This window comes from Phoxinus phoxinus (genome assembly GCF_949152265.1).
Source record: "Phoxinus phoxinus genome assembly, chromosome: 22".
NCBI lineage: Eukaryota > Metazoa > Chordata > Actinopteri > Cypriniformes > Leuciscidae > Phoxinus > Phoxinus phoxinus.
In genome coordinates this window covers 17,026,486-17,050,927 of record NC_136897.1, presented here as the reverse complement: position 1 = coordinate 17,050,927, position 24,442 = coordinate 17,026,486, and the positions used below count along the sequence as shown (strand labels likewise).

General features: G+C 36.6%; 1 long non-coding RNA gene across 13 annotated transcripts in view; it reads left to right on the top strand.

Annotated features, from left to right (window-relative positions):
- LOC306990934 overlaps positions 1–24,442 on the top strand; it is a 45,338-nt gene that overhangs the window by 19,589 nt on the left and 1,307 nt on the right. For 4 of the 13 annotated variants that reach the window (XR_013795988.1, XR_013795990.1, XR_013795992.1 and 1 more), the window contains exon 5: positions 15,722–16,577. The exons of 5 other annotated variants lie outside the window; for them this stretch is intronic. This is a non-coding gene — a long non-coding RNA (uncharacterized lncRNA). Of the gene's footprint in view, positions 1–11,411; positions 11,596–15,721; positions 16,578–24,442 lie in introns of those variants that run through there. 4 more of the 13 variants (XR_013795989.1, XR_013795991.1, XR_013795993.1 and 1 more) reach the window with 2 other exon arrangements.

Genomic DNA, 24,442 nt, shown 5'->3' with positions numbered 1-24,442 from the left:
ACTAAACCGCTCGATTCATATGGATTATTTTTGCGATCTCTTTATGATTTTTTTTGAAGCATCATGAAGCAAGTGGTAGTTGTGTTTACTGTCAATAGAGGGACAGAAATCTCTCAGATTTCTTTTAAACATCTTCATTTGTGTTTCAAAGATGAACAAAAGTCTGAACAGGTTTGAAACGACATGAGGGTAGGTATTTTTTTCATTTTTGATTAAACTAACCCTTTAATTAAATTGAGTAAATTATTCGTAATAATAAAACAAAATTGAGCAAATTGCTATTGCTATTTAAATGTGCAGATATTGATGTCTCTCATTAACTGAAAATAACGCATTGCGCTTTGTTTTGAAGACTTCGATTTCAAATTAGAGGAAGTTTCCATCTGTAACAGTAAGTTTTACTTTATGAGTGTGTGTGGGAAGGCGGGCGAGGGCGGATGTTGTGTTCATTCTGGAGCATGTGTGGGGCAGGTTGGTCGAGTCCTGATATGCTTAACAGCCAATTTACAAAGGTCAGGTCCTATGGATCAAACCGTTCAGTAAATTGCACCTTCAAACTCATAAATGAGAAACAATCATCTTGCTAAAGGTCACGGCGCTAGCACTGTGGATTACAATAATAAAGTAAGCCACCCTGCTCTTCCACTAATTTACTCAAGGAACTCAGGAACATTGGCTAAAGAACGTCTTCTTTGTTTCTTTTTTTCTCTCTCTCTCTCTCTCCCTCTCTCTCTCTCTCTCTCTCTCTCTCTCTCTCTCCCTCTCTCTCTCTCTCTCTATCTCTCTCTCTCTCTCCCTCTCTCTCTCTCTCTCCCTCTCTCTCTCTCTCTCACTCTCTCTCTCTCTCTCTCTCTCTCTCTCTCTCTCTCTCTCTCTCTCTCTCTCTCTCTCTCTGTCTTTCGATCTCATTTTGTCTCTTTTTCTCTTTCTTAAATCGCAGATGGATACTCTCCCTTAAGAGTGTTCATTATTTTTCACAACCATAACAAGTGATTATTTCAACGCTTACATTACAGAGAATTTTACATTCCAAAAGTCTTTATACCACACTGAAATCCATTTGAATTTATTCTAATTAAACCTGAAAATAAACATTTTATTATTGTTAAAAAAGGTAAAAACAAAGAAGGCATCAAATGTTATTTTTTATTTATTTTCAAAGATGCAAAACAAAGAAATGTCATGAAATATTTATTTGAATCGTTTTTTTACAGGTTTAAAGTAAACAAAGAAAAGTTATGGAAAAAATTATATATTTATTTGAATTATTTTCACGTTTAAAATATCGTTTTTGATGATGCAAAACAAAGAAAAGTTATGACATAAAATTAAGGAATATTTCAAATTCATCTATATGTAGCCTACTGTACAGTTACACTGAAACCATCTTGACATTATCACTTTTTATAAAGTTAATCCGTTACAAAAAAAACTATAGTAAAAAGTTGTGATCCTTTAATGTGAGTTTTAATGAATCACTCCGTGTGTCCATTTCAGGTAGATTGCAGTAAGTTCATGAGGGCGCACATTTACCGCTGGACTGTGCCAAGTGTCAGATTACTTTTGACACCTCATTAGCAAGCATCCATAAAGACTGGATATGACATCACCTCATCACTGCACCTGATCAAACTGTCACTCAACCTTCATTCACACTGCATTTGCGTTTAAGTTTTGAACTTGCTCTTGCTCTGTTTAATAGTAAAACATGTTGTCATGTGCTAAAGCTGCGAAAGAGATCTTAAAACAGCTCTTATATTAAGAATCGTTCAGAATGTGTCCTCATGGGTGTCAAATCCCACACATCCCTGCTTCTCTTTTCCAAGTTCTGAAACTGGGGACGGGTGAGAATAGGGACAATCTGGGGACAGACTGGCAGCCTAATTAAGCCTGGGGAAAGATGCCCGGGGTCAGCCAATTACAGCCTCATCTATATGCGTCTGTTATGAAGGGTTCTCCAGGGAGACAGGAGGATGGGAACACTGAACGGACAGCAATCGAGTCCAATGCCCAAAAACACTGGATGCACACTTTTTATGTTATTTCAAACAGAGATACCGCCCCCCCCCCAGAGGGATAATTCACCAAGTAATAAAAAAATACAAAACATTTAGTCAACCTCATGCCATTTCAAACCCGTATGAATTTCTGTCTTGTGCATATCATAAAAGGAGATGTTTGAAATATTGTGCTTGTTGCTCTTTTCCATGCAATTACAGCAAATGCGGACTGAAGCTTTTAAGATTCTAAGACAACACAAAAAAACGTTCATAAATGTCATCCATACTGAAAATCTAACCTGGCTGCATTCATAAGATGATTACGGTACAAATTGTACTTTTAAGTAGAAACTTTTCAGTGAATCATTTGATCTGATTCACAAAAGCAGTCTAAATGATTTGTTCACAAATTGTTGAAAACGTTAGGTGAATCACTGCATAATGACTTCAATTTGGTTCCTTTTCTCATACATCTTGTATGGCTTCAGAATACTTGGATAGGGTTTCTGCGGGTCTTAAAAAGGTCTTAATTCTTAATTCACCCTTACACAAATTAAATTCTTAAAAAGGTCTTAAATCTGAGCTGAAAGTCTTAAAATCATAGAATTTTCTGAGCCCATTTGCAGGTATTTGTACTTGTTTTAATCATAAACTAGTGATCAATTTGATACATTTCACAGAAAACAAGACTCAAATTTTATGTTATTTTTTATCTTCAGTAAATGCATCTTGATTTTAGAATCTTTAGACAATTATTCTGAAAAAACAAGACAAAAATACTGAGGAAGAACATTACTTTTTCAACATCAATATTTCCATATTCTAATGGTTAGGAGCTGAGCAATTACAGCTTTTTATTGTAAATTGAATTAAAAAGTAATGGATATCTGGGAGTTGTATTCTGAAGTTGTTGCTCCCTAGACTTTTACATTCAGAGAACATATTGATTTATTGGTTTTCCTTCAAATTATTACTTACATTTTGCTTACTTGGTCTTAAAAAGATCTTGTATGAATCTTAAATTTACCTCCATTAAACCTGCAGAATAGTGCACTAGTTATTTGGAGCATTTTTTTTTTTTTTAAGCTTGTAAGCCCCAGTTCACATTAATTGTAACTGCACTGAAAGAGCAACAAGCACACTCTTCAAAATACCTTATTTTTTGCTTCACATTTGTACAGGTTTGGAACGACAAGTTTGTAAATGATGAAATTTAGATTTTAGGTGAACTATTCCTTAATGCATTGTCCTAGATCAGTGATGAAGGGTGAGGTGTTTGATGTAGAGATCTCACGAGCAGCGTTTTACTCCTCTGAGTCAGGGCTAATGGCTCCGTCAGTGAGACACTAATGACAGATTGGACTAATCACAGCTTCCATCCATGTGACTGAAGTCTTCTGAACCGCTGTTTTAGCAACACTAATTTCTCCGCCGATACTTCTTTCACATTCTCTCTTTCCCGTTGTCCTTTTAAACGGACGCAAAATGATTCTGTTAGTGTATCCCCCAGCATTCTCTATTCACCTGTCAAATGACAGAAAATACCAAATTGCTCTCTTTTAGTGCCTCTGGAAGCTATTTGTACAGATGCTGCGAGAGAAAAGAGACGATTGCTTACAGTGTGCACTCATCAGGGGGGTGACACGCAGACAATAGGTTTTGCTGTGGGGTAATTGCAGGCCGTTGGGGTGTCAGTCTGCCCAACAGAGGCCTGCTCGCTGCCATCCATGAACAAATGAGACTCCTCTCCCTGGTGGATGGAGCTCTTTATGGACAACAGGGGGCAGTGTTGAGTCGCAATAGCTTCTTCTGTTTGTGTGGCCGTCTCCTCTTTTGCGTTCAGTCTTACCCAGATGATGCTGGCAGGGGTCCAGGAGCTGGACCGAGGCAGATTAATTACACTTTTTTCAATTAATGTTCTAATGACGAACTGTTGTGTATTCTGCCGATAAGCATGTATAATCTATGTGTCAAGGGGGCTGATAGGGGAGATAATAGCACGCGAAGAAATAATATTTCACACCTGACGAGGTAAATAGAGCCAGATACGTCTGCCTTGACCACTGAAGCCCTGACCACATGGATCTGTGTGTAGGCAAGCATCACACAATTTTCCTTATGTCTGTATTTTGAATAATCATTCTGATTCATTTGATTTGAAGCTCTGGGCATTGATGAGGATCCAGAAAAAATGAATTGCTCATCTTTCATTTGATAGGAGATGGCCAACTGCATCCCCTGAAGATATATAATATTAATATTTAGAAATACAATAATGATATATGTACATCACTGTTAAAAAATTGGTGTCAGTAATATATAAAAAAGGAATAATATTTCATCTTTCAGTAAAGATGTTTTTGAAAGTCTCTTATTCTCACTGAGGCTGCATTTATTTTATCAAAAATACATAATATTGTTAAATGTTAACTGTTAAAATAATTTACAATTGAATTTTTATTGTGATGGCAAAGCTGAATTTTTAAGTCCTCATTGTCATATGATCTCTCAGAAATCATTTTAATATGCTGGAATTCTACTGACTCCCACACGCACACACACTCACACGCACACGCACACACACACACACACACACACACACACACACACACACACACACACACACACACACACACACACACACACACACACACTCACCAGTAATCCAGACTAATAGTTGGTGAACTTTTAGTAAATAATGGTTAAATCTTATTTTAAATTTCAATTAAGCTTTTTTTAAGTTCTTATCACATATATGTGGCAATATCAACTTTTTATTTTAGTAGCAGTAGCAGTAATAATAGCTCAAATTCAGGAAATAGCTTCTTTTTTTTTAAATTAGCTGTTAAGCTCGGTCTGTCCTCAGAAAAAAAAAATCTGTTTTTAATTCCACAGACACTTAACATGAGTCTTACTCTCACTTTAGCTAATCAGGCCCAATGATTTCATTACACATAGTTTTTAAGATAATAGGAATTCAAAGTGTGTTAAATTAAAATACGCTCTCCATCCATGTGCTATACAACAGTACTGGAGGAGAATAAAATATTGGGACTGAGGGCTAGTCTTCTGTCCATTATATCATCTCCATCCTATTCATGAGGGAGAGAGAGAAGGAGCGAAAGAGAGAGAGAAGAAAAAAAGAGAGATAAGTCTCTTACTGCCTTGTGACTAAAGACCTGAATTCAACTTCCCATTAAAGTGTTAAAAAATTTAAATAATAAAAAGAGAGTGAGAGAGAAAAGAGAGAGAGAGAGAAAACTAACGCACTTTTTAATTAAAAAGGATCCTAATAATCCACATCATATTATACACCGTAGATTCATCGGTCAATTTAATAACATGCAGTCTTTTGGATCTTAATATCTTTGGAAACAGGTTTCCTTCATAACTGAGGGGCTTTGTTAATTACACACAGGGCCTAATGATTTTGAATATTCAGTGGCTCTCGATGTTTTGATAAATGGGCTTCCACTAAGATTTATTCCTAATTATCTCATTTGTCTTTCTCCATTACTTTTTATAGCTTAAATTTATGAAGTCATTAAGACGTTAGTGGCCCTGATAATGATTAGGAGAAAGAATTGTATGAAAGTGAATTATACGAAAATGATTATGGCTAAAGGAGTCTTTAAAATGAAGCCGGTGAGGAAGTTGTGTGGGCTTTGTTTAAAGGTGCAGGGTACTGTTCAATCACGCAACCCCTGGCACGGCCCTCGTTCGCCTGGGCGCAGGCGGAAATAACGGTGATTAAAATGTCTTTTTGTCACTGTTCGCCCCTCTCTCTCGCTCCTTCTGTTCTGATTCATCCCTTAATGTGCGCTAGTGCTGACGGTAGCAATATTCTCTGTGGGACCCGAGATGAGATCGCTCTCTGAAAAAAAGGGGCTATTTTTAAAATGGCCCTTTATACTTGCACGTTTGTTTAATTTCAGCCCGTCTTTGAAGATAAAATGAAACACATAAATACAGGCCATTACATCCGCATTTGAGCTCCTTTATTATTATTACATTTTTACTGGTTTTCAGCTTCCAGACCGACAACCAGGCAGAAACATTGACTTTATTACTTTTCCTCTCTCTTTCAAAACTGATTTCCACCCTTTCTTAGCTAATTAAACAATGAGGTATGTAATATACCATGTGTCTTCTCACATTGACAGTCTGTTATGAGAAGCATCTGGCAATTCAAACATTGGTCATGCCTTGATTTTTATTTTTTAGGAGAATATCGATGGTCACATCCTCCGTTGAAACCATAAATGTCAGCTGAGGATCTAGATCATTGTGAGTAAAACCAAAACAGTCGAGAGCGAATTTCTACATCACTTACACGACGTCCCCTGAAAGCAACTTCCAAAAACATTAACTGGTGTCTTCGATAATGAAATATCAAATTTTAATGTATACATTTGGTCAGTTGCACCTTCTGTAAATCATTCGCCTTGATTGGAAAATTCTGCTTTCGTCTTTACACTCTCAGGTTGCTCCAAAGTCATTTGTTATTAAAGGAGGTATTGTAATTTTGATAGTTATTAAATCAAAAATAATTAATTATATTAAAAAAGAAATGATTATGTGTTAATATTTGTATATTAATATATTAAAAACTAATATTTATTATTGTTATCATCTTATAATTTGAATCAGGGTTAGTTGCAAAGTCTTTAAAATGTGTGTTTGTTTTTTTACCCCCAGAAAATCTCCCTTCGTGGACATGAGTAAATCTTCTCAAACAAAATACAAATGTTTTTATATACGATCTAACATTTTGTTGGGTGAGTATAGCTAACTAACTAAAGGAAATGAGGTGCAGGAGAACATGTTTTGCTGTCCATTGAGAAGCTCTCCGGATGGGAGGCTAACTGCACGCTCATCTGTCCTCCTCTTATTCTCCCTCCCGCCCGCTTCTTTTCTCTCTACAGAGAAAGACAGATCTGAAGAGGTTGTGTAAGCCTCTGGTTAATTAATTATTTAATTATCTAATCAAGCAGATGAAGAGCATCTCCCTACACCAGTGTTAATTATGAAACAGCTGGGGCAGTGTGCTGAAGGAATATTGAAAGCTTTAGTTTCTCCATCTCTGCTTCTCTGTTCTCCCGGCAGGGGGAGCAGTGTGTCTGCTAGTGGCGGATCAGAATGGCACTGGAGAACAGAGAGTGGGGTTGGGTGGAAACTTCCTAAGGCTGAGAAACATCATAGATTTAGTAGGTGAGAGTTTAGAGCTCAGATTCAGCAAGTGCGTTTCTGTTTACCAAACCATATGGGTCTCATCTGAATGACAACTGTACACTTTATTTATCTATTTAAATTTTTTTTTTTTGTTAGCCAATTTTTAGTAATACTTGGATAATAAATTCCACTCGTGAACATTTAAGGAGACATGTCCTCAATGATGGTTACAAACATGTTAGGAACAGATGAGCGGGAATATAGCTAATTCAAACCTGCATTTCCCACATGAGCACCAGAGCACTATGCACTACACACTATGTTCTTCTGCCTTCACCAGTGCGTCCAGCATTATTATCTACCATCCTCCTTTGATTTCGCTTAGAATTATCTCTCTTCTTCATAGTGCCTAATTAAAGCATGTGAAAAGGATGTCAAGAATAGCCCGTCACACCGGTCAATGATTAAGACCACCTTGAGTGTTTCCCCCATCTCCTTCCCCAGCAGTGTTTCCACCTTACGGCAGCAATGTAGTGGAATTGCCTTTAATTGCAATCATCTAGACAGGCCCTGGGTGTCCGCCTGGTAGGGAGACGCAGTTTCATGGGCTCCATGCGTTGCATAAAATTAAAGGCAGAGTGGGGACTGGATAATTGGCTTGAGTCTCTTGCTCTCCTCAGTCACGCAAAAGCGCCAGCTTGTGTCCCTCCGACACACGTGTTTCACGGTCACTTCCGCTCGCAGGCCAGCACTCAGTGGGCTGAGATTAATGAGAGCTGGCTTGCCTCGCTCAGCTTTATGTGGCCTTTGGGTTAGGAGACCCTATGTGGGGTCTGAAGAACTAATTGTGCTCAATTTAGCAATGAATGCTGAGCTCTTAGTCAAACGTCTACACCTAATGGTTATTTAGTTAATGGTGGCTAGTTAAGAGCTAAACAACTACTACACAGGAAGTACCTCGACTTGTTCTAAAGCGGTTTGTGTTTGCTGTAATAGATCGGTTTCACCAAATCAAACACAAGCATACTTTATTTCTTTCAGCTTTACAATGGCAACACATTGCTTCCATGGGAGACTGAAACGAGTATTTGTGTCACATTATTCCTCAAATGCACCTTTCAGGTACTGCGTTTCAGTAGTGAAGCTATTTTAGTAATAAAAGTCGTAGGCAGCGTTGACAACAGGTTTCTGTGCTCCTGAATGTTTTTGTGTGTGCTGCACGATCTCTGTGTTTGAGTGACTGTCTGTATGTGTGCGCATGTGCTTCAATGAAGCCGTATAGGCCTTATGTAGCCCCGCCCCTTTTCAGTGCTGCACTCGTTGTGAACCGCTCATTTTTAAATCTTCCTGGTCTACTGACATTTGTTATGACATCCGTTACAAACTATTACAATGCTCATGACTTTCGTTAACTCTGCTACAAGTAAATCCACTTCACCAGATAATTACTCTTCGACAGCGATGCCATAGAAATATACAGAGCCAACGCAAAAAATGGAAGTTCAAAGACAAAATTTGTTTTTATGAGTGAGTCATTGAAATATTCACTCAACCGATTCTTTCAGGAACGAGCGAGTCATTGAATCATTAATTTAACCAATTCAGTCAAAAACAACTGACTGTGTTTCTCAGAGATGTGTAACGTCTGGATTGTGGCTTTGTTTTGGAACTATTTTCATTGGCGGTACTCCCGGTACAATATTGCAATATTCTGTCTAAAAAGTAGTTGGTAGTTGGCTATAACTCCCCAACCCAGCCGCTCTGGAGCTCCAAACTCTGATACCTACTGTAGTAGTATGTTTATTGATCTGTTGTTGCAAAAGCAATATCACACTTGCAATCATGCTGTTTTATTTGTAAGATCAGCCATTTGATTTTAGACTGTGGATACTGGAACAACAGAAATTTAGCTTGTGTGATATTCAACACTGACACTTCAAACTGGTCTATTTCTGTGCTGTTTTCCTTGTCACAGGTTTGTTATAGCTTCACATTTCCTTGCTGTACAGTTGTGTAAACACAGGGTAAGTAAAATCTTCTCTTGTTAGAAATTGACCTGTTTACAGCAAAGCCAGCACTTCAGTACGTGGTTCAAATAGATCCTAACCAACAGGATGCAGTACATAAAAACGATGCATTAAATAGCTTATTATTCTGTTGTGAAAAGCATGCAGTGCAGTTCTCATACATTTCATCTTCTCTCCCCTCGGTGTGATTGTGTCTCATTTGAAGCGAAGCGACTGAACCTCTGTGTGCACAGGGAATAATCTCGGTGTCTGTCGATGCATACCTGATCTGTGCTGTCTGCATTCAGAGATTAGTGTTGTGTAGTGTCGCTTAGGGACTGTTGAATAAGAGAGTGTGTTTATTTTGGGGAGTACAGTGGAACAGAGATTGAACAGCATTAAAGATGGAGAACATGACAGATTACATGGATCATTTTAATCTAAATCAGCATTGGGTATATCTGGCGATTGGAAAATGACTGCTTTCCCATGACTGACGGTATTCAGTAATCCATGACTGTTGGCACAACGGCTCCTTCTCTGTTTGTCTCTTGACACCTTTTCATTGAACTGGAGATCGTTGTTACAGTGAAAATACTAAATAGTTATACTGTAGTGTACTAAATAGTTAAACTGAAGATAAATAAATAATCCAAGTCAAGTCACCTTTATTTATATTACACTTTATATAGTAAAGATTGTTTCAAAGCAGCTTTACAGTAATAAACAGGAATACAGGGATCAATGTTGCAAACAGAATTCTGCTGTAAAGTATCTCTAAAAAGTCAATAGTGTCATTGTTCAGCTAAAATAATTTCAGTGTTGATTTAGTTCAGTTTATTAACTGTGTAAAGTGAATCAATTGTGAAATGAGTTCAATTCAGCCATAAAGCAGCTCTGTGTCAGTGCAGTCAATTAATGTTGTTTTTATTAAATATCTAGTAAATGTCTTTTTGACATGATATACACATATATCTTTGTGAATTTTCACAATTAAATATACAAACATGTATAGATTCATCATACACTTTAAAAAGACAAAAATGGTTTGTCAGTTTTACATTTAGGCTAATTCAAGATACTTTCTCTGAAAACAAGTACATTCTAATGCAATTTACTCAAGTAAATGTATCTTGATTAAAGGTACTCTATGTAACATCTTTGTTCAAAATCAATGAAATTGAAATGTTCTTCAATAAAAAACATCAATCATCTTCCAAAACTAGTTTTTGTCTTACACTGATTCACTGTGGTAAGCCTATTATATATTTTAGACCTCTTGATGCATGCCTCGCCATATCCGCAAATAGAGAAAAGTTGCTCTGGGTAATTTGATGCATGTACAGTATAGTGGCATACACAAGTGAGATAAGTTGACCGGCTAAATTACCCGTTAAAAAAATAAATAAATAAAAAACAGAGAAGAGTCTGCTGGTAAAAGCAGAATGCGAAAGAGCTCGTAATAAAACAAGAATCGACATTGGCTTGGCTTTTTGGAGATGGCGAGAACTGAGGGCTTTTGAAATGTTGTAAAAACGACCTAGAGATGGCGATTATATTTTATTAAAACGAGTGCACTCAATGTGCATTGTAAAGCATTATCTATTGTGAAGGGTCATTTCATTATGGTTGTTGTAGCGCTGTGCTGGAATTTATTTTCAAGGAAGTACCTTGTATATTAATGCTTAAAGCTACAGTAACGTCTTCAACTAGTCAGCTTGAGATCCTTTCCATCTAAACTGGCTATATCTCTTAAGCCTAGTTGTGAATGTTTTATGAGCAGAATAACCATATTAATCCGCTCAGTCACACAGAGTGGTCTTTTTGTTGTTGTTGTTGTTGTTGTTGTTGTTTTTTACCGCTAGAGGGGCAAAACTTACATACATTTTTTTTTTGATATTTTTTGCTCACAAATAATAATTTATAAAATCATTTTTGCACTGTTAAAAAAAAAAGCAATTCATAACACTAATTTATCAGAACATTATGCTTTGCTCTACTCTTGCAACAGCACCACTCCTGTACCTTCAGTACATTCATGCATTTGTACAACAGAAACTCTAGCACACCTACAGAGATCTCACCAATAGTGTGAAGGTGAGCATTCGTCAACCCTGTTTTTCCTCTGTTTTTACCTGTTCCCTTAAAAGGTTAACAGAGAGGACTCGACGAGGCACTCACTGAGCGGCACAAGTGATTGCCGTATTAATTGCCTCTCCCTTTTCTCCACAAGGTCACCCCTGTCCACTGGAAGATAAGACAAAGTAATTCTTCTGTACTACACTAGAGCACCGCACATCACAGAGCCATTCAGCCTGAACCAACGAGAGCGGGGTTGGGGAGGGGTGAGGTTTGGCACAAAGTGGCTTACCTTTCAAGAGGCTTGACATCCGCAACAATACAGACCTCATTAAAAGGTAGGGATATGCCCTCGCTGGCCAATTTAAAACCTCTGGTCAACTGCGCTGCGACTAATTTGCTATCAGCATCAGTGACGCCTCGCACAAACAGCTCAATTATGCCTGTAATTTTAAGTGCAAAGAGTAAATGATCATATTTAGGATATATAGGATAAAAAGGGGAAAAACAGGCCATTTTGGGTATAACTTTTATTAAGGATGATTTTCTGATTCATTGGAACTGTCCGTATGAGAGACAATCATGGGTCAGGGCTTCTGGTGGGGAGGTATGTGAATTATCTCTCTCCTCCAGCTCTCTGGAGCTTCTCTCTGTGAGGTGAGAAAAGCCTAATTCCCACCTGACAAAGGGACAGATTGGATATGTTCTTCGCCCTGCCCCAGATAGTGCTGAATACCATAGAGTCATTTCTAATGTGAAGTTGGACAATGGCTGTCATTACTCATTCCTCCTCTGGACAACCTTGAAGACTTTGCCCGAGTTTTGAGAATTGGGGAAGGTGGTCGTCTTCATGCAAGTTCTAACTGAATGTAACTGGAGATCACTGCCGTTCAAAAGTTTTTGATCGGGAAGATTTTTTTATGTTTTTAAAAGAAGTCTCTCTATTATGACAATTTAAAATAACTGTGTTCTATTTTTAATATATTTTAAAATGTAATTTATTCCTGTGATCAAAGCTGAATTTTCAGCATCATTACTCCAGTCATAAGTGTCACATGATCCTTCAGAAATCATTCTAATATGCGGATTAATACATTCATTATAATATCAATGTTGAAAAAATTCAGGATTCTTTGATGAATGAAAAGTTCAAAAGAACAGCATTTATCTGAAATAGAATCTTTTGCAACATTATAAATATTTTTACTGTACCTTTTAATCAATTTAATTAATCCTTGATGAATACAATTATTGATTTATTTGATTTATTTCTCCCCAAAAATAAAATACATATTCTTACTGACCCCAAACTTTTGAACGGTATGTCACAAAAGCTTTTTATTTCAGATTAATGCTGTTCTTTTGAACTGTCTATTCATCAAAGAATCCTGAAATAAAAATTTACTGTTTTCCACATTAATGATAATCATAAATGCTTCTTGAGCATTAAAACATTATATTATAATGATTTCTGAAGGATCATGTGACATTGAAGACTGGAGTAATGATGCTGAAAATTCAGCTTTGATCGCAGGAATAAATTACATTTTAAATATATTCACATGGAAAACAGCTGTTTTAAATTGTAATCATATTTCACAATATTACTGTTTTTATTGTTGTACTTTTATTTAAATAAATGCAGCCTTGGTGAGCAGAAGAGACTTCTTTTAAAAACATTAAAAATCTTACCGATCAAAAACTTTTGACTGGTAGTGTAAGTGATGAATGTATTTTGCATCTCTTCTGACCATTTGTGGCAGCATTATTGACCTCATGTGGGATTTTAAATAGTTGATTATACTGATGTCATACAGAGTTTTATTTGAGATGATATTGCATAATACTATGGCCATGCAAGTTACTAATACTATAAGGCAATGTAAAATGTAATTTATTGAATTGCAAGGTGAAACTCGAAAAATTAGAATATGGTGCAAAAGTTCATTTATTTCAGTAATTCACACTTAAAAGGTGAAACTAATATATTATATAGACTCATTACATGCAAAGTGAGATATTTCAAGTCTTTATTTGTTATCATTTTGATGATTATGGCTTACAGCTATGAAAACCTTTTCACAATATTCTAATTTTGAATTTGGGGTTTTCATAAGCTGTAAGCCATAATCATTAAAAGTATAAAAAATAAAGGCTTGAAATATCTCACTTTGCATGTAAAGAGTCTATATAATATATTAGTTTCACCTTTTAAGTAGAATTACTGAAGTAAATTAACTTTTGCACCATATGAAATTTTTTCGAGTTTCACCTGTATATATATATATATTGTTATAGTGTAATACTGTAGTGTACCATAGTGTAATACTGCCAAAAAATTTGAGTCTGACATTTTTCTTAGTCCTTATATGGCCCTACAAGATGAATAGTCCTTCCCATGTGTGTGCGTTTCCCGAAATACAGCTTACTGTAAGCAAGCAAGCTTATGGGATCAGTTTACAGAATATGGACTGGTCTTTTGTGAACTTCCTTGAGTGATAGTAGCTATCGAGACAGATAATGAAGTTAACCAGCATTGTAGACCTTTCTTTTCAAGGGTTAAATTTCATTTACTGTACTGTTTGCGTTTACATTGTCATGTTTTGATAGGTTATCCGTTTTTCACTGTGGCTGTCACATTTTCTCTTGCAGAATTATTGCTAAGGGAGTCGTGATTCATTTCCAGCTACAATTCGCAATCAGCAACAATTTGTAAAAAACGGTTCAATTATCAATTCATTTGACAGCATTAGCAACAAGTTCATGGGCTAAGAAGCTGATGATGCTTTCCAGATGCCCTTAAGTGACACTTTTTCTTGTTTAACAAGATGTTCAATGTCAGTAGTTCTTTCTAATATCACTGAGCCCACATTTTCCGAAACATTTGCCAAATCTGCACTTTTAGTCTGGCAGCATTGTACCAAACGCAGACCGAAATCTGACACACGTGAAGCTGAGAGAAATAAACTTTTGTTTATCTCTCTTGCGCAAACTTGAGTCCTGACATTTTTCCGTCTTTCTAGCCCTGGCTTCCACTTGCCAGCTGTCATTCATTTGTTTGCACAGAAGGACAGATGCCAGCAATCAGCTTTTTCCACACACATCTACATTACTCTCACATTTAAGATGTCTAATAAAATTAAGGTATGATTTGATTTGATTTGTTCCCAGAAAGAGCAATATTTAGGCCACTGTTACGCAGTCTCATGCTCTACACTATATTACCATTTGCTGTTTGATTTTCCCACAAAATATTCCATTCAAACATTGATCATACTTTAAAATGAATGTGCTCCAAAGATTTGATATTACCATTAAACATCCCCTTTGACTGGCACTGGGTGGAATTCGGTATGAACTTAGTAGCTTCTTAAGCTAGACGATTTTTAAATATTAATGTCAAATGAATATTCCATATAGAATATTCTTGTTAAATTGTCTTATTAATCAATTTCCACTCTTGTTTTGTTTATTCAGATGTGTCGCCTGTAGCAAAACAATGGGGTGACAGCAGGTGTCTGGGCTCTGTAGTCTCTGTAGTTCCCCTGGCAATGGATACGTCATGACCCGAACACTTCAGGTCCCCCGGCGGCCCTCTAAATCTGAGAGGAGGGAGCAGTATTTTGGGGGCGAGGGATAAAGTGGAGATTTCTATTAAGAGAGACCCTGATAATCAGTTCAGCCCTCAAACCTTCTTCCTCACCGCTTTCTTCAAAGGATGGCCTTGTGGTCCGCCACACATTGGTGAACTAATGCCTCAGTTTTGCTCCGGGCAGGCTCGGGTAAAGGGACGAGAGCACATGGAAGGGGTGCTCAAGAGTCATGACGGGCCCCTTCTGAAAACTAAAATGTACCATTCTGCAGTTTGGTGGACCTAATAAAATAATATTGTATTTATGCCTACCCCTCAACCATCCTAAAAGGAGACTGGAGGAAACGGCGACAGGATTATTTTTCTTATGTGGAGCCTCTTACTTTAGAGTCCCAGGTGCCATTTCATTTTATTTATTTATTAGTTTATTTTTATATTACGTTTTTGTTACAATTTTATTGTATTTGTAAAACTACAATTATAAATAAAATATTAAATAAATATTAAATATACAAATTGTCATGCTTCTAATATAAAAATATTTCACTTTTTAAATGATTTTTAAATAAAAAATAAAATGTAAAAAATAAAATTGTGTTTACTGTATGAAAAACATATTGAAAACATATTTTATTAAACATAGTATATTATAACATTGTCTTTTTTAAATGTATATTTTAATTAAAGCCTAAAGGTGGGTTAGTGAACGGAGAGTGACTGTGAGATTGTGAGAAACAAATATTTCAAATATATATGATATATTATAGTAATAATAAATTAAAATTTAGAAACGTTTGAAAGTGTGTTCGTGAACGGTGTCACTGAACTGTATTTTGTTTTATTATTTTTTAAATTATTTTATTTTTCCTCAGCCATCCTAAAAGAAGATATTTTTTTGGCTGATGTGGAGCCTCTTCCTGTAGACTCCCAGGGGCGTCCTTGATGCTTGGGTTCCTATTGTGCTTTTGTCCCGCTGCAGACGCACCTGCTCCAGGCCTGCTGAGCACTGTCTCGGTGCGCTGGGCTTCATATGCCGCTGATCTGTGACACATCTTCACCAAGCTGTGCAAACACATGCTTCATTTCAGGCCGTTTTGGGACCTCAAGACCGAAAGAAATGAACTCATTCTCACGCTTCCAGAATCAATACCCAGCACTCCAGTCAACGCACCGGCCTGTGTGCCAGACTGGCCAGATGCTAATTTGACTCACCTGGCACATTTCGTTTGCAATCTTGGAGTCCGGTGAGCATTTCGCACAGTGAAATATTTCAAATCAAGCATGTGTAAATATTAGAGAAGACAAAAATCTCCAAGTGTTTAAGATGAGCTGGAGTTCAAGGTGAAATCAGAGAGCCAGTTAGCCCTGAAAAATGTTTACTTGTGGCAAGCCTCCATGAAGGGCTGCGACGTCCTACAAGGCCACGGTCTGTGCTCCGTATTTGAGCAGTGTGGGTTAAACGGGTCTGTTTTCATGCTCCCCTTTGACATTTAGCTCTGATACATAAAATGCTGTGTTCTGTTGGGCTTAGACTCTCACAAAGCTCACTTTTGAGGGGACGATACCATATGAGATTGCAGTACTGGTTATTTAAAGCAAATAAATGATCAGTTGTCTTGCATTACTTGCTGATTCCACTTTGATAAGTTCATATAGGCTCTGTCTTTGATGATCATTTTAAACGGGTATTTTAAATACAACTTTGCATAGTCTTCTGTAATTCACTACCGTTCCAAAGTTTGGGGTTAGTTACTTTTTATTAATTCAACACATTTGATTGATTTAAAAAAGACATTCAACTTCAAATGCTGTTCCCCAGTTTCCACAAAGATATTAAGCAGTACAACTATTTTTAGCATTGATAATAATAAAATGTTTCTTGAGCATCAAATCAGCATATTAGAATGATTTCTGAAGGATCATGTGACACTGACGAGTAATGTTGCTGAAAATTCAGCTTTGCCATCACAGGAATTTATATATATATATATATATATATATATATATATATATATATATATATATATATATATATATATATTAGTAGCAATGAGTAGATATCTATTTTTGTAGAAAATATTTATTTTAAATTGTAATTATGTTTCACAATCTGTTTAAATAAATGCATAATAAACTAATTTCAAAAACTTTAAAATATCTTAACGACCTCAAACTATATACATATATATACAAACAAAAGAGTATAATTATAATACTTTGTGTCAACAATGTTATTAATATAACATCTAAAAGAATGACACCAGATTTCACATCATTCTCTCATTCTGCTGTTATCAATATCCCTATATTTTATATTACTTATATTTTTCATAAAATCGTGGAATCGCTATCATGTATTTTTTTATTTTGCTGTTGGAGCAAATGGGAATACAAAAATGATATTTGCTGTGGTCTTCCATTCACCGCTAGAGAAGTTTACCCAACTAAGACTTCCGCTTCTGGGAACCCTATGAATGTGAAAAGGGTCCATTTGCACTCGGGACACGGGCACTCGTGCACCAGGTTTGCTGATGCAGTCAGGCGCGGTGCTTTTGGCTGGAGACCAGTAGTTGCGTAACAGTATAATAAAACAGCAGGGTGCTTATTGAACTGCATTTTTGTCGCAGACATCCACGTCTGTTAACGGCAGACACACTGAGAGGAAGTTTGTGAAGCAGACAACCTTACATCAGAGAACACCCACCCACCAAGATCAAAGCTGTACACCACTGCCTCCTTTCATAACCCAGCACCAGAGATACACACCAGACTGCGTATTAGATCTTTGTGGATGTACAAACCTAATGCAGTAATACTAAAAATGTTATTCCTTCAAATAAATCAGTTTATAAAATGTTCTAATGGATTTCATCAGCTCATAAAAACATTCTCAACACATTCAGGTATTAAAATGCTCTCATTTAGCACTACCATAAAAGAAGACTAGGCACTAATATTGTGTTTGTTGCACCGGTCAAATTATACTGACACCTAGTGATTTGGATGCACACAAACGTTTTTTTTTAGTTACTGATGCCATTCAGCTTCCGATGCCATTGTAGAAGCGACTATTCACAGTAACAAGTGACGCAACAGCGTGAGGCTGTCTACACTGAATACCACACAGCCATCATTGCAAATCCATTTGTTCTTTGTGTCAGAAGTATGTCAGAAATAGAAAGGGGCATCAGTTTACTGCCGGAGATTTGTAGTGTCACGCCACATCCAGTGTAGAAAGCTTCGCTCATTATAATGGTTTCTCTTCTGTCGCGTCTCTCCGCTCGCTTCTGGTGTAAGCCAGATTCATTTATTCTGTGAGCAAATGGATCCAATACCAGAAGGGTTACTGATACTGTCACTGTATTTTCATGGGCTTTTAGTTTTGTTTTCACTAGTCATGTGTTTCTTTGTCCTTGTTTCCCGTCACTCATTCACTTCTATAGACACCGATTCTTCTCACAGCTGCTTGTCGTTTAGTTCGATACCTCCAGGTTCCTCACTGTTCACTCCGAGTGCTCGTTTGTTAATCGTGTTTGTGTTACGTCTTATGTATTTACCTGAGTTTACTTTATTATTAAAGACATTTCGTATCGGAACCTGTGGACTCTCATCTTCATCTTTTTCATCTTTGGGACAGATGCAAAGTGAGTAGATTTCAACTGGTCATGTGATCTCAAAATTTCAGCCCCATTGAAGTAAAATAAAATGTCTTTTGTGAATAGAAAAAAAAATACTTTAAAATATTTTGTTTTAATTTTGTTTGAAAAAGTACAATTATAAATAAAAACACAAATTTAAAAAAAATATATATATATATATGTATATATTGTGCTGATATAGATCTAGATATATTAGTGCGGTCAAATTTGAATCACGATTAATTTCATCAAACAAAAGTTTGTTTACATAATATGTGTGTGTGTATATATGTATTATATTTATATATATTATACGTGTGCGTGTGTGTGTGCATGTCTGTGTATATACGTAATACACACATATGTAAACAAAAACTTTTATGTTAGATGCGATACATCGCGATTAATCGATTTGACAGCACTAATATATTATACTGTATATACATACAATTATTTTATTTTGCATAATTCTCTTAATTGAAATAAAACAAAATTCCCGTTGAGAATGTTATTTTGAGGTGTTTGAGAAACGTTTAAAGTTGCATTAGTGAACAGAACGTCACTGAACTCCATAAGCTTCCTCACGCTCATCTCATTGCAGCATTATCTCTAATATTCACTGTATGTATGGCAGGTTCATTATTAAAGCCACTTACAGTAATCTCATCCATCTTTTAATTTTTTTCCCGCTTCTTAATTTTTCCCCTTCTCTCCCTCTCTTTCTTTCTTTCTTGAGACTGGTTTTTGATTAAATAAAAAGCCGAAGGGATGGATATGGCTGTTAATTGCATGGGTCTGATGCGAGAGCTGAATCAACACAGAGGAGAGGTCATTAAACCCAGCCGGTTCGTCTGACTGCACTCCCCCCCCGTCTGTTGTGCAAATTCTGCCTTTAATTTAACTTTGCAGTGTTGGGTTGCTCCAGTCCACCGGAAATAATCTCCCCCCTTCATCTTCAAACCACTGTTATCCCCCTGCTCTTATTGTGCAGTCACGTAGCCCCATTGTCCAACTACCAAACTTCAATTAAAAGAGGACGAATATATCTGGGCATTCATCAACTGATTCATTATTCTGCAATCCGTCTCCCATCGTGGTTATTTGGATAGGTTGATTAATCTTTCTGTCATGCATCTATAAAGATATATGATGATTACATATCAAAAAAAGAAAAGAAAAAAAGCCATCATCAAGACATCACCAGAGTTTCATAAAGATTGGTTTCCCGAAAAGCGCTCTGAATTACATTCTCCAGATTGAAATGATTGTTTTAGAGAAATCGAAAGGGTGAAACTCCATCTTATTATCATCTTTGATTATATTTAAGTGTTTGCGCGGCGCCCGTTGGCATTATCAGACAGAAATGTGTTGGATTGACCAGCGAAGACGTATTTCTGCTGACGTTGAACCCTCAGCTTGCAGAAGCTGCCTCATTGTTTGCTGGGACTAAAGGGAAGCATTGTGCTCCACATGTGTTTCTGATGAAGGCATCAGTGCACCGCAGAGCTTCAGAAACAAACTGAGAGTGACACAGCCATGAAGGGAGGGAGAGAGAGCGAGAGAGGCATTGCAAAAGCGTATGATTTCCTTAGGCAAATTCCTTCATATTCATTGCTTTATGACATTGCAGAACTCGTCTCGTCGAACACAAGAGCATCTCTTGTTCTCTCTGCTGAGGTCATAAGACAGGAAGTTGAGCTCTCAATAAGAACTTTTCAGATCGGATTCTTCTTTCTGAAGTAGTGTTACTATGCGGTGCCATGGGAAATTCATCTATTCGGTAGGAATTAGATTGGATGTCATTCATGTTCAGGATAAACAATAGGAAGTTATGTCACTTTCCAAACGTCCAGTCCAGACATCCACTTAATAGTTTCATCATAAGCCAATTGACCTGTTATTGGAAGTAAATTGAACACAAGCGCAGAAGTGAGTCCATAAGGAGCCATTTGAGTCCGTCATGTTATGTTCAAGCTTCATTGTGCAAGTTAAACAAATCCAGATCCAATCAAATCCATCAGTGTTGCCAGGCTGAGGCAGTTTAAAGGAGCCACAATAAAATACACATTTCCCTTTCATTTGAAATCATTTTCTTCTCGGATGTATTTCTTGTAATAAGCTCCATTGTGTGTGAAGTAATTCTGAGCGCATACAGTACGCAGCTGTGCTTTCCTGACTGCTTCAGTTTGGATTCATATATGTAACGCAGTCATGAATATTTTTTGCGTTGGCTGATCTGATTATTGTCTACATGGGTGTAATGTGTTCATGTGTGAAGAGAGTAAAAACAAAAAAGCTTTTATTATTTAGGAATTAATATAATAGTAAGTTTGTGGAATGTGCAGTTTCATTTTTGTAAATATTACACTACTGTTCCAAATGTCTCTTGCCTCTATTGCTTATATATAAAATTACAAAAATATAATGTATTCCTATGAAGCAAAGCTGAGTTGTCAGCATTATTACTCAGTGTTCAGAGTCACATGATCCTTCAGAAATCATTCTGATATGCTTATGTGATATGCTTAAAGAATGTCAGGATTCTTTGATGAATAGGAAGTTAAAAATTGCAGCAATTATATAGAATAGAAATATTTTGGATTATACATGTTTTACTGTACCTTTTGATTAATTGAATGCGCGCTTGCTTAAAAAATATCACATTAAACGTTCGAACAGTATAGTGTACATTTAATATAGAATTTGTTATTTCTTAAAGTAAAGGTTTGGGACAGAATATTACAAGGTTAGAAAAGCTTATGTTAATAAACTGATATTGATTAAACATTTTTAACAGCACACATTACTTTACATGGTCAGAGAGAAGGAAAAATATTTTTAATAACTAAATATTATATTAATATTAGTCAAAATGGTAAATATGATAAATGAAATGAATTATTTAAAAATAAAATTGTGGTTGAATAATAAAAAAATTACCCTTTTGAGAAAGTAAACTATTATAATATGACTTTTATTGTAAATTCACAAGCTGTTGTGATTGTGAATCTCTCTACTGTGTGTGTTTGAGGCACAATGACGGCTTGAAAACAGGCCTGTGAGTCGAGTGTGTAAGTGGGAGGACAAGATGCTTCACTGTAGAGAGAGCAACTGGCTCTGGTCTCACATATCTGGTGACTCACCAGGCCGTGTGTGTGTGTGTGTGTGTGTGTGTGTGTGTGTGTGGTTCTGCATGTACAGTACATGTGCACGGATCCCACAAAATGATCATAAAACCACCGACCGTGCTCAACCTTGGGTATTAGGAAATCCAAACAGAGAGATGTGCTCCATTGAGAGCCATCCTCATTAAGACAAACCAAAAGAACCTGACCAATATATTATATTACGCTCTGAATATACCCACTCTCTCCGCAAAACATTTATTCTACTCTCTTAGATATACATTTGCAGTTGGTTTGATTAGTGAGGCCGGATGCATTAAGTATAACCGACATTCCTCTATTTGATCCGGTTTGGTTTGGATGGGCAGAGTGAAAAATAAGGAGACCATTGTTTCACAGGCATTACTGTTAAGTGCTCTATAGTATCCTCTATACACTTCACTAACACTCTGAACTAGGGCTGCATGATTAACCGGAAAACCCCCCGGAATAAATGACCTAGTGCAATTATCAAAGTGCAAAGTTAATGAAATGAATATATGCGCTGTGTTTCCGAGTAAAGCATGGCACTGTGTTCATTTAGGCTGCGTTTACACTGCAGGTCTTAATCCACAGATCCGATCGTTTGACCATATCTGATTTTTTTGACCCGCCTGTTTACATTCACTTTAGACAGGACTGGTATCCTATATCGGTGTTTATATTAATCCCCGCCCAAAATGATTCTGTTGATGATCGCTTTGCTATGCGACATGGTTAACCCCTTGGGTTTTGGCACCAGGTTTATTTATAATCGTTGCTGAGAAATAACCTATACAGCTTTCAGTACCAGACGGTTTATTTAAAAATGCACAGGACAGATGTTGAAAGTTTCTATGCTCCTGAATGTTTCTGTGTGCGCGCGCGGATATGTTTCTGATTTAAAAACACATTTAGAAGTGGCTCAGAACGGATGCAAAAAAAACAGATCTCGTGCAGATTTTTGCGTTTACACGTGTGCAACAAATTCCGATCTGTGTCAGATGTGAGTAAACAATCATATTTACTCAGCCTTAAAAACGAACAGCTCATGATCCAGTGTTTTCCGTTTCTCAGAGAAGCCAACTGTCTTCCCAAACTTGCAACGAGAAGCGCTTAAACTGGCTGTTGTCAGCAAACGCAAGTTTTTCCAACAAAATAAAAGCTTGATTGTTTGACATTTGGAAAATGAATTAAGACGGCCATAAATAATTATTCTTAAATACAATTTTTTTTATTGTACAGTGAAATATTACAATAGTTATATATTTAATATATATATATATATATTTAGTAGTAGTAGTAGTAATTATTATGATATAATCATTGATATACAATCATAAAATGTTGGGCCAAGTTGTGTAGTCCTACAAACAAGCACACTAAACCTGCAGATAAAAAAAGAAAAGAAAAAAGCAAATCTCAATTACAATTGGAGATTTTGTTCACTCCTAAAACAGTCAAACTCGCAGCGTGAACTGGACTACTTATGGGGACACAATGGAAATATGGCCGCTGTTGCCCTCTGTTGACCCCTGCATTAATAAAACAGACACGATGTCTTCTGTTTGGCATCTTTGTGACTTCTGAAAGAAAAGAGAATCTGAATTTTCTCAGAGCTTGAGTTCAGTGGCGTTTTCACGCCAGGGTTATTAATCTAGGATTTTCATCACAGCTGGCGACCCCTTCACCTCCATTATAATGCGCTCTTTGTAATTTCATAGTTAATATTCAATAGCCACTTGTCCTCTGTTGCTGAATTGTGAGAATATCTGGACAGGATTTGTGTCCGAGAATGAATACGCGCGTGAGAAAACGAGAAACTGTACAAATGCATTGTGTATGAAGACACTGGATTCCTCAAAACAGATGCAGATGTTCAAGAATATGTTTAACCTTTCCCCTCGACTGAATGGCTCCTCTGTTTCATGCAAATTTTTAGAGACCAGAGCTCTGACCACCAGGTTAAAACTGTCAACTCCCTATCTATAGATGTGTGTGGTTAAAACTCAGCCAGGATAGAATCTACCACCCACAAACATATTTATAGAACATACACTTGAAAGACCGAGAGAAAAAACAAGGAGAGATAGAGAGAAAGGCAAAGTGAGCAAGAGATGTAACAGAGAAGGTCTTATCACATATTGCACTGTTGCCTTGAACAGACATTCCTCTTCAACGACTTTGGCAGCCTTTAAGAGCCTATTAAACCGCACTGTTTTCTGTTGCCCAAACCTCACACAGCTTTCTTGGGCAACAGAGAAGAGGTTGGAAGCGATGCCTGTACATGCAGGAGTCTTTATCACACAACTTCACATAGCTAATTGCCAAATAAGATGAAAATATGAGGATTATGCGTAACAAATGCTAACAAGATGCCAATATGGATAATGTGATTCGGTTATGATAAAGCAGACGCCGTTTAGAGAACTGATGTATTTCCCAGCATGAAAGGACCTTTTTGACCAAAGGCAATATTCAAAGGCTCTCATATGTAATTTAAAATGTACCTCTGGTACTTGTGTTGTAATTCGAATGAACTAAACAATATAATGTCAATTTAATATTATACATCTTTATTTTTTCAATTTTTTGTAGCATTCTAATTAATAATAAGATTTAACAAAATGTAACTTATTAGGGCCACCTGATTGCAAAACTGAAACATGTTTCCTTTGCGCTTTTGAAAAGTTTTACACACAGAGGACAACTTTAAAACCCCCTTTTTAAAAACATTTTGGTGGTTGAACTGTGATGCAAGAGAATTGGATGCCTCTCTATCAAATAACAAAACAACCATACAAAAGATACA